Genomic DNA, 12,242 nt, shown 5'->3' with positions numbered 1-12,242 from the left:
ACACAGCTATTGGCAATCACTTCATTTATTTTTCTTCACTTGGCTCAGTCACAAAAAAATCAGTTGCTAATCCATGACCACACATTGGAGTTGGTCAATATGAGCAGGTGCCCAGGGAAGGGCAAAATTGCACAAATTAGTCCTATGATCATGCACCTCCAATTTTATAATATGGTCAATATTACTTCCTTTGCAATTGCTATGTAGTGTCCATGCATGAAGAATGACATCATGTTCCAACACTGCTAAATGTTGAGTACGCTTCATGGCAGATGAGTTCACCATCCATGAGATTTGTGGTGTGTTTTCATTATCTTCTTGAGAATTAACATGTCTTGGCTGGATGTAATAAAAATAGAAAATATTATTTTTGATTTTCTACCTGGTTCTAGCAGAAATAAAGGAACTTACTGCAATCCAATAATGACTGTAAGATTTATTGTGGTCAAATAGGACTTACATCCAGGTCAGTTGGGTATAGGACTGACACCTTAAATGTGCGAAGATGATAGGGGAAACCTTGTACACATCCTTGTACCTCAGCTTATTGGAGGAAGGGTAGGATAAATAAAAAAAGAAAAGAAAATAAGCATATAGTTTTAGGCTGAAATCCGAAGGTCCCTGTGAAGGCGTCCTGAGGTTCACGGGATTTTTCAGATCCTAAGAATGTAAGCAGAGGCTGCTGGGTGTGGCTTGTTTAGTCGAGCATCCGGTTTTGACTGTGGCCAACCATATGCTTATGGAAAGCTGAAGGAAGGGCCCGAGTGCAACAGCACATGACCTCTTTTCCTCTGAGGCAAGAGAGAGACCTTTGTCCTTGTAGGCGTCTTCCGTGAAGCTGCAGAAAGCTCTGGACCACAGCTGTTGCTCCTGGAAAGACTACACCTGTAAAGCCACCCTTCTCTGCAATGGGGGGGGAATAAAATGGGGGGGGGGAATAAAGCACACCTGCAGATGGTAGATTTTATTATCCTCCAATTGGAATCAATGGGAGTGAAACTTCTATTAAAAATAGTGGTACCTTGGTTCTCTAACGGCCTAGTTGTCGAACAAATCGACTCCTGAACGCCACAAACCCGGAAGTACCGGTAAGTGTTCCAGTTTGCGGACGTTTTTCGAAAGCTGAACATCCGAAGCAGCTTCCTCTTGAGTGCAGGAAGCCCCTGCAGCCAACCGGAAACCGTGCCTTGGTTTTTGAACAGTTTCAGGAGTCGAATGGACTCCTGGAATGGATTACGTTCAAGAACCAAGGTACCACTGTATAGGAGGCAACAAACAAACAAACAAACAAACAAACAAACTGCTCTCACCACCACTTGCCTCCTGTCCTGCTCGCACAAGCCTGACAGCACATAGGACAAGACAGTTCCTTTCCCTTCATTTCCCTCCCCTCCCCTTTGGACTGCTGTATATCCGTTTTCCATTGTTCTCTAATAAAATAGCTCAAGTCTTCTCAAGTTGGCTTTCTGGGACATTCTCATTCCCAAAGTGAGGCTACGGAGCTGGATTACCAAACAGGCAGACTAGGCACCGCCTTATAGGCCCCACACTTTTTAGCAGGCCCGTGACAACAGATCAAAATAATCTTGATTTGATCTTGAAAGAAAATTATACCCAAGCTTTCTTAGTTTTAGGAGATAATTTGCGAACCACCCCCCCCTTTCAATTAGCAGTTAGAGGCTGCTAACTTTTCCTGCTCCTTAGAGAAATGATGGGCAGTCATCAGTCAGATGAAGTACACAGAAGCATGCATTACGGGCAGCCTGCAAGCATCAGGGGCAGTAATTCTCCACGATAAACAGTTTTGCTGGGCAGTGGGGGTTTGCCTCCCTGCCTGAGATGAAACTTGCAGTTTAGTAATTAAGGTAAGAAACCTCTGCCCAGGAGGCAAAGAGTGTCGTTCTCATTAACGTGGTGGACAATGTGTGGGCAGGAGGTGTGTGCATCTCCTTAGGTGCGTAACATCAGCATGATGCCACAATGGCCAGCCTCTTTCTCCAGGCAGGCAACTCTACATGAGATCGCAATAGCCAGTCTCTCTCTGGCGTTGCAACATAAGCATGGGGATACATTGCTCAGTCGTTCACTGAGAAAAGGCAGCAGCAGAAGCACGAGGGTGTATTGCCCCAGAAATAGACTGGCTAGTGTGATCTCATGCAGAGGTTGCCTGCCTGGAGAGAGAAACTGGCCATTGTGGCATCATGCTAATGTTACCCACCTAAGATGTTACCCACCCATGTGACCTCCCACAGTGTGATGTCACACATGCATGCCGGGCCCCTACAATGTTGGGTGGAACCCGGTGGGCCTGGTCACTGTAGCAGTTTTGCCTTTATGTAATTATCACTGACCTTTTGGCATTTTACTTCCCTCAGACCATAAAGGGACCCCTGACCATTAGGTCCAGTCGCGGACAACTCTGGGGTTGCGGCACTCATCTTGCTTTACTGGCCAAGGGAACCAGCGTACAGCTTCCTTAGTCATGCGGCCAGCATGACTAAGCCGTTTCTGGCGAACCAGAGCAGTGCACGGAAATGCCGTTTACCTTCCTGCCGGAGTGGTACCTATTTATCTACTTGCACTTTGATGTGCTTTCAAGCTGCTAGGTGGGCAGGAGCAGGGACCGAGCAGCGGGAGCTCACCCCATCGTGGGGATTCGAACCACTGACCTTATGCTCGACAAGCCCTAGGCTCTGTGGTTTAGACCACAGCGCCACCCGTGTCCTGTATTCCTTTTCTGTTCTTCTGAAAGCCATGTTTACAGATTTAGGCATTTAGGATTGACGTTCCTGCATCTGATGAATGGACCCCCTGTCCATGAAATCATACCCTCAATAAATTTGTTTCTCTTTAAGGTGCCACAAGGCTTGCTGTTGTTGTATGTACTGGTCTTAGGCTGACACAGATCTATACAACATCTCAGCCAGTAGGTGGCAGACTTACTCTAGAAATCTTTCCCTGGAAATATTCACAGGTATATAGATGGACCAGTGGTCTGACCTGGTATAAGGAGGCATGGAAACGAAAGGTGGTCCGTGTGCAGGGGGGGGGCAGAGAAAAGGGGGGGAGGAGCGAGGAAAAAGTGGGTGAAGGTGAAAATGCAGGTGGGGGTGCAAAAAGGAGAGAAGTGGCGGCATGGGAATGGGGGTGAAGATGAAAGTGGGGGGTGGGTGGGTGCAAAATGGGTGGCAGAATAGGAGGGGGTGGTGGCTACATAAATGGGTGGAAGGTGAAAGGAGTGCTTAGATTTTGCAATGTATGTACAGTTTGGGGTTACCATATGAGTGGGTTGTGTGCAAATGGGGGGACAGGCATGGGTGAAAAGTGGGGCTGCAGACTAGAAGAGAGGAGTGGTTTCAGACACAGGGTTAAGGAAGGTGTAAAAAGAAGCTTAGCCTTTCCTTGGGGTGGGAAGGAGAAGCTCTAGGGGAGTTAAAGTGGCAGCCCCATGTCATATATTAAAAGGTAATGTTTGCATACAAAATATAAAACAATCATTTCCCACCCCTGACTAAAGTGGCAAGCAGATGTCTTGTAAGGGACAAGTGACTACAACAAGATGTGTTTAAAGTCTTCCCAGCTTCGCGGTCTTAACTTGAGGTTAACGGTCTGCCGCTTGCCCTTCAAGGCAGATGCCCCTAGTTTCTTGGTTTTACTTTGAATGACACAATGGAAAAGTGACAGATTATGTAGCAGGATGTGAGCGACCACCATCAGGGAAGGGGAGAAACACGCATGGTAAGAGGAGACTTCAAAGGATGAGAGGAGATGCAAGGGAGAAACAGTAGTGGAAAACCTGGGTGAGTGAGGTTTGTGGGGATTATATTAAACACCGACAAACTAGCAAAAAAATCGCTCTAACCTTTCTTTTTAAATTTTTATTTTATTTTAAACCAAGTAATAATAATACAAGTAAAAATAAAAATGTACCTCCAACCCCCAAGAGCAGTGTTCATCCCCTTCTCAAAGGTGACTGAAAAAGTGATTGAAACGGGCTTGTTAAAAATGGAAAGTCTCACTGTGCCATTTCATGCAATGCTATTTTTAATCCTGAACTACTGTTTTATGTTTTGTTTTTTTGTTTTTTAAATAAGAATGTACTGCAACCCCCACTGCTTTATCTGAATATTCAAAAGGCATCTCATGCTGGTTTTTTGTGAGGGGGGGGAGGAGGAAGAGATTGACAGTTCAGTCTTATGCATACCTACTTAGAAATTTGCTATGTGAGATTTGTGGTACTTTCTCCCCAGTAAATGTGCTGAATACTTCGTGAAATGATTTAGAGAAACAAAATCAGGGTGCGGCAATTTCACAGAACCATTTCTCCTCAAGTTGCTGAGGTAATTTCATGACTTTTCTGTCAAATCACTTTCTACTCAGCTCTACACTTTAGTAAGTTTATTAAGGACTGCAACCTTAATGTTACAGTACACAGGTATGCCTTGTTGGTGGGTATGTCTATTGATCCTTCTCCCCCTGTGGCCCTTGTATGAAAGGCTTCCCAATAAAGTCAGACACTAATGGAACAGGAAATCAATGTCTACAGTATATGGTTCTATATCTCACATCAGCACATGATTCAACATAATGACGGGCAGATTCCATTTGGTTTAGTTCATATTCAGCATCTTTGAAAAATTCTCAGGAAAGGTTGTCTGGTTCTTGAGAGCTTCTTTCCCACCCAAAACACTGACATGCACACTGGGACGATCCTGGAATCATGCAGTTCCATCTGGCAACTGAAGTTTAGCTTCACTTAGCCTACATTCAACACATGACAGAGAGCTGCCTGGAAATTCAACCTCTTCTCCAAATAACCCCAGTCTAGAACTAAGGAGGGTTTTAGATCTTGGGGGTGGGGGGGAGAGCAACAACAACATAAAATGTTTGAAAAGAAGCCAACAGGAAAAAGGATTGACCCAAATAAGAGAAGATACTCACCAAAAGAAAGGAAGCTGCTTGGGCAAGTAGCTAGGTCACTGGGGATGAGTAAGTCTGCCCATTTTAGTTTCCCTCATTTTTCCAATTTTAAGTTGAGCTTCCCACATTTTGACATCAGTTTGCGATTAAGAAAAAAAGGATTCATGAAAATTCACCAGCATCATTCATTCATATATATATATATATATATATATATATATATATATATATATATATATATATTTGGGGGAAGAACGAACTCCTATGCCCCACAAATAACCCAGAGATGCATTTTAAATAAAAGGGCACATTCTACTCATGTAAAAACATGCTGATTCCCGGACCGGCCGCGGGCCGGATTTAGAAGGTGATTGGGCCGCACCCGGCCCCCGGGCCTTAGTTTGGGAACCCCTGGCCTAGAGAGAGAGTCCTGAGGCCCTGATAAAGAGGCAGCACTTAGCCCCCATCTCTGACCCATGGCATGAAGAATTTGAAAGAAGACGATGGAGAAAGATGAGAGGTGAAGGACTGGAAAGGAGCAGCCATGTCTATCCACATCGGAATGAGTGCTGAATATAGAGGGCACATGCAAAATCTCTAACTTGTGCAACCTAATGCTTATAGGTTGTTTTCCTGTCTGTTGCTTTACCCACACGTCTCCCTTTTGTGTGTGGAAAGATGGGGTGGGTGGTGGGTGGGGAGGAGTTTGCTTATTCTTTTAGCTGCCTCCGGGAAGGCAAAGATGGGGGATATTGTCGTGGTTCTTCATCCCTCCTGGGCTCCCCCTCTAAAGCAGGGTTCTCTCGCAAATTTGCTGAGAGAGTAATGGCTGCTGCTTGGCTGGTGCAGTCTCTGCACTGCTAATGTATGACTCATCTCTGCCCAAAGACGCTCCTGCAGCAAACAAAGGGAGCTGCCTAGAATGGCAACCTGGTTCTCCAGAAGACTCATTTTGAGCAGCTTTCCCCCTCCCCCGTTTCTTTTTCATATTACTAGAAAAACAAGAGAAGAAAAGTGGTAAAACTGCTGAGACATAAAGGAGCAGGCTGGGGTGTTTGCCCATGAGTAGATCTGCTGGCAGGGAAGGGCTCTAGGACAACAACAATAACAGAAGGGACACTGCCAATTCTCAGAAAACCAAACTGGTCCCGGTACCAAGGAATTGCCATGATGAGAAAGATAAACACACACACACACACATCCGTGCAGCCTGAAAAACACACACATGCAGAGAAGCAGTCATTTTATAACAAGGAAGACAACATAAAATGGTGGAACAATGATGTGCCTCTTATTGCCTACGTTGCACATCGTATATTTCTGGTCATGAAAAAAAGGCATACCAAAATGATGTCACCCACTACTGCTGTTCTGTTCAATTGGGAATGGTTTTACTGGTTTCATATTTGCATATTACATTGCTTTAATCCACCCTGGGTCCTTACAGTGAAGGGCAGGTCAGAAATCTGACAATTACCGGTAAGTAATTACCCAAGCAAGGGTCAATGGAAGACTGAGTTCCCCCTTTAAAAAATGTACAGGTCAAGTCCTAATCAGGGAAACCACCTAGGATTAGGAGTGCTGTGTTCCTCGGGAATAGCTCTCCCACTGATCTTTTGAAACAGGGACTTTGTAGCACAACCAGGCAAAGTGTGGTGCTGGCGTTGTATAGCCTCCCTCTTGACACCAGTGTTGCTGCCTGCTGCTTATTTGAACGGTGTGTTTCAGGGCTGACTGGGGCAGTTGCAGGAGCACCAGTTTGGCTCTGCAGCCCCTGCCCCATCCTTGTAAGCAGCAGCACCAGGAGGGTGCGCTACCCTCACTGCGTTGGCTGCTCCTAGCACAGGCGGAACCCACAGCTGAAAGGAGTGTGTCTCCCCAGCCTCACAAAACCAAACCTGTGGTCTCTGCTTCCTAAAGCCTCACTCACTGCTTTGCAAGCTCTTCCCTCTCCCCCTACATGCTGGCAGATGGTGTCAGGTGGCAGTTTAATGACTCACCCTCTGTTTGATGAGGAAAAAAGGGATCATGTTGGTAACAGAGCTGAAAGGCATTCATATTTAAGCCCTGCCAGTTTGGTAAGAATGTGCATGAAATTCAGAAGCTGATACAACCAGGATGCCAGAATATCTATGAGTGGGTTGTTGTTGTTGTTTTTATTGGTTACCTGCCACACTACAGGTGTCAATCAATGCAATCATCTCAGCAATCATCGCCAATCAAGCTGCTTGAGTAAAGGATCAAAGGTGTGCCTATTTAACATATATTTAAACTTTACTTGCTTAAATATCGCTTGTAATTTCCCCACCTCATTGCCATTCAGCCCCCATCTCACAATTTCCTGCTTCGTATATATCATGCCAACTCAGATTTCATTTGACAAAGTGGGCTTGTGTCCATGAAAGCTTATGCCGTAACAAATGGGCTAGCCTTCAATGGCTTTTCAGCATTCTTGCTTATCTAACATATATATGTGGATGTCAGCCTGTGTGCACATAGTGACAACACCGTTTTATATCACAAAATTTGCTGGGAGATTCTCCCAGATTTGCTGGGAGAAGGGTTTTATGAATTCTCAAAGCACCAACCAGAGACAAACATAGTGATAAGGGCTGTGTGCCTATGTGAGTGGTGGTGATTTATGTGGACTGTGAAGCTAGTTTCATGACATGCAAAAATGATGTTAGCTATCATTGACCTGGCAGCACAAGCTTAAATGAGAGGCATCTTCAACCAATGATATTTGCTCAGCAGAAGACAAAGGGCTCTTAGCTGACTGCATATATGATACCTGAGTGATAATGAGTTTAGCTAACATAAATAGAGTGTTGTTGACTTCCCATTCATTGGCTTTTATGTGCTTTCTTGTACAGTGGTACCTCGGGTTACAGACGCTTCAGGTTACAGACGCTTCAGGTTATAGACTCCGCTAACCCAGGAATAGTACCACAGGTTAAGAACTTTGCTTCAGGATGAGAACAGAAATTGTGTGGCAGCAGGGCGGGCGGTGGCAGTGGGGGGCCCCATTAGCTAAAGTGGTACCTCAGGTTAAGAACGGACCTCCAGAACGAATTAAGTTCTTAACCTGAGGTACCACTGTACTTCCTAACAGCGGCTAATATGAGATAAGAGAGAAAGAGAGGCAGGCTGAATGACACCGCAAGTCAGGCTTCTCCACAGTTTTACAGCATGCTGACTCAGCAGTGGTGTGATTGTATAGTGGTTCGTACTCTGGGCTGTGGCAGCACCAAACCTCAGTTAGAATCCGAGTCACTGAAAGTTGGTTGTGATGGTTGCGTATGGGACCACCCTGATCAAAGGCAGCACCAAAGCCCCTGGGTGCCAGTTGCTGGGGAGCACAAGTGTGAGGGAGATGTGGTGCTTTCATGCGCTGCTTGATACTTCTTGGTGTCAGGGGCTGGACTGAGGAAGAATGGTGGGAGCCTCCCCCCCTTCCCGAGAAGAGGAGGATCGTATAGATTTAGAACAGTGGTTTGCAGAAAGGCATAGTTCAGAGGCTGCCGAGGAGAAAAGCTGGGAAATATTGGGGGAGCAGCAGCAAGAAGCCTCAGCACCGGAGGAAAGACAGATAACAGACCTCAGTGTCTCTTGAAAGCATCCCTGACCCCCCGCTCCCAAAACCAGGTGGGGTGTGAGAGTAGCAGAACAGAAAGAAAGCGCTGACCAGCTGGTGCAGGGATGATGTAGATTAGAAGGGACTGAAGGGGTGGAACTTTACTTGTAGTAGAGACAGTGTTCCTTTGTCTCTCTGTGAATACCAAATATGTAACTTACGTGGTAATAACTCTTTTTGGTTATCTGCTTTTTGACTGCCACTGGGGGAGGGATCGTAATTCCCTGAAGCCTTGACAGTTTGGTGTAGTGGTTAAGAGCGGCAGACTCGTAATCTGGGGAACCGGGTTCGTGTCTGCACTCCTCCACATGCAGCTGCTGGGTGACCTTGGGCTAGTCACACTTCTCTGAAGTCTCTCAGCCCCACTCACCTCACAGAGTGTTTGTTGTGGGGGAGGAAGGGAAAGGAGAATGTTAGCCGCTTTGAGACTCCTTAGGGTAGTGAAAAGCGGGATATCAAATCCAAACTCTTCTTCTTCTTCAGGGAATTACAGATAAATCTCTGGCCTGATCTAATATGGTTTGCTTGCTTTTAATGTTCTCGTGTTTGCTCAGAAAGAGCATCACCTAATGCAGATAGAATACATAATACTTGTTCATGTCAGCACGACTGATTAGCAGATTTGTGAAAACATGCTTTTGCACACACAGACACACACACCGACAAGCACCAGAGTTTTCAGGTTAAGGGACAAAAAGGCAGTACAGTGGTACCTCGCAAGACGAATGCCTCGCTAGACGAAAAACTCGGTAGACGAAAGGCATTCACTAATGAAAGGGTGACTCGCAAGACGAATTTCCCTATGGGCGTGACTCGCAAGACGAAATTTTTGCTAGATGACAGCACTCGCAGAACGAATTAATTTCGTCTTGCGAGGCACCACTGTAGTCAGTTTAACAGATGAACCTTAAGTACCAATTGTGTCAGTGGGTGTGGTGCCCATATACCATTTCCCCCATATCCTGCACTCACGCTGCTGAGGATGCAGTGGTGGCTGTTGACCATTGTGACCGGTAGGGTGAAAGGTCAGGAGACCAATAGTAGTTGGAGTCAGAGCCAACAACAGGCAGAATTGACTAATTCACTTTTTTTTTGCCACAACCTCTTCCCTGTTTTGACGGAGCTACAGTGAGGCTATGGAAGAGGAAAATGACTGGGTCTGCCACCCCCCAGACTGGTAGCATGTAAGGAGGCATGCTACTTGCTGAGGGCAGAGTGAGGTTGGTGGGCCAATGCCTCATTCAAGCTAATGGACCAACTTCCATTAACATGACAGACAGGGGATAAATACACCACTCCAAAACGCACGGAATGCAGCGAAAATGACAGCCACTGAGTCCATGGCAACATTGTGGGTGCCATAGGCCCATACAACCCTGATGTGGAGATAACGCAGTGATGCCCCAGAGGGCATTGTGGAGATGCTGCGGGGAAGATGTGACGATGTCCCTATGCCGGTCAGACATAGGAGGAGACAATCCATTTATGGTGGCATATAAATAAGTAATTCGGAGCCAACCAGGAGGAGCACTACATGGGCCAACAGTGTTTTGATCATCTCAGTTCAGTTGTTGTAGTCATTATAGGTACCTAATGAGACAATATACCTGAAATGCATCCAAACTTTAAAAAAATAAAAAGCAGTCCTGGAAGGCTGCCACATTGGATGGAGGAATAGTAGAAGTTGGACTGCTTAATTCTTTCTCATCTTGTTACTTCCTGGCTCAAAATCAATTCTCAATTTATTTATTTTTACCCATGGGGTGGGTGGGAATTGGAACCTATATTTTACCTATGTCTCTTCCCCTGCAGGTGAAAAAGCACTTTATGAGAGGTGAGTGGAGAAATGGTCCGGGGAAAGAGTTATGTAGCCTCTCCCTCACAGTTCCTCCACTCAGATTGACAGCCTATTTTTCATTCAGCAAAACTGGCCAGCGTCCATCACACCCGTCTCCAGTGCAACATCTAGTTTGTCCCTAAGAAACCTTCTTTTCTAGGCTCCGTATTTCCTACTTCTGCTGCACATAGAGTCAAGAACACAGTGAAAAACAGCAAGTGACATTTTCTTATGACAAACTTCCAACATTTTCATCATTAAATTCCATGCCCATATTGAGAATGGTAATTTGCAGGGAAATATCACAAAAGCCATTTCCATTTCCATTTCGAAAATGCAGGCAAGTTGAAAGGTAGCACTCATTTTTAAATGCAAATTTGCGCACGTGGACATGTTAAAAAATGAGCCACAATATCACTCCACAAGAAGGCAAAGCCTAACATAATACTGCATGATCCCATGTGCACTGTTTGTGAAAGAATTTTCTGCTTCTTAAAAAAAAATTTTTTTTTGAAGGACCCTATGATATGAGCCAGATGACACATTGTAACTTATTAGTTGTCAGAGAAAGGGCAGAGTGATGGGGAGATCAGGATAGGAAATGTGAAGGGGAAGTCTGTTTTAGTAACTTGTTTGTGCTGAGCTATCTTCTTTGAGCAGGGGATTGTTTGTGGAGGGGGCGGGGAGCATGTGGGAAACACTCATAAGCCTAGCTAATTTTGAGCCCAATATTCTGCACTGTACAGACATGGTATTTTCATCATCATGGTTATTGCTATGGCTATTATTAAAGATTCATAGACCTCTGTACATAAAAATATCATGATGGTTTATTATAGGCCTTAGGACAGATGGAAGCTGCATGGGTTACAGAAGAAGACATTCAAGTCCCAGAGAGTTTGGCCTGCTGCCTGCTTTATATTATTTTTCTGTGCCAGTCAAAGGTCTTCTTTTATGTGGTGAAGGTTTCAGGAAGGTAAAGATACAGCTGCAGAAAGCACAAATGGGACACATAAAGAGCGCTCCTCATTGCCCCTTGGTAAGCAGGCTTGTATTTGACACCTTTTTAATTGACTGCCAAATTTACTGTCTTGCTGGCGTTGGTTCCGTTCCTGGCTCTCCCAGGCACAGCTCTTGAGTGGAGCCTATCCTTGCCAATAGCGAGGTTTGGGAACTCCTGTTGCAGGTGATCCCTGCCGAAAAGCGGGGTTTGCAGCTGGGACTGATGCATCAGCTGATCCTCAGTGGCTGCAAGCTCTGATTTTGTCAGGGAGCTAAATTCATAGCCCAGCTTGAGTTTGAGTGGTAAATTTTACTACCTGAGAGAGTTTGTTCCTAAAGCAACACTCTCTTGGCCAGACATCAAAAGCCAGTTTGCCATTTGGGAAAGCTCTCTTGGGCGGCTACTTGTGGACACAGTGGTGATGGAGAGGTAAACTTTCTCTGCTACTGCCACTGCCATTTGGCAGACATGGTAATATGACTTCGCATGTTTTCATTTGGGTTCAGATTCAGATTTTCAGCACCTGTGCTCTAGCCATTGACCCTCCTGTTTCATTGCATGCAGGTCACTAGGGTTCAAAGGGGACCTACATGGTTCACCGTGAGAGCAAAGGCATTCAGGAATTATCTTGTTGATGGCTCTACACATCTCATTCCACAGTGTGGTGAGAACCTCAATGGAAATGCCAGCCATGTCAGCTTTGGAGGCCAAAGTAGAATCTATACTTAGATTTGCTGCCACCTCACACCCCAGTTCCTTGGGATGCCTGAAAAAAGCAAGGATTAGGTTTTGCTGCATCTTTACAGCAAATGATTAATGGAAGGGAAAAGTTAATAACCGAGCACATC

This window comes from Lacerta agilis, chromosome 4 (assembly GCF_009819535.1).
Source record: "Lacerta agilis isolate rLacAgi1 chromosome 4, rLacAgi1.pri, whole genome shotgun sequence".
Lineage (NCBI taxonomy): Eukaryota > Metazoa > Chordata > Lepidosauria > Squamata > Lacertidae > Lacerta > Lacerta agilis.
The sequence above is the reverse complement of the archived record's forward strand: the minus strand, read 5'-3'. Positions refer to the sequence as shown.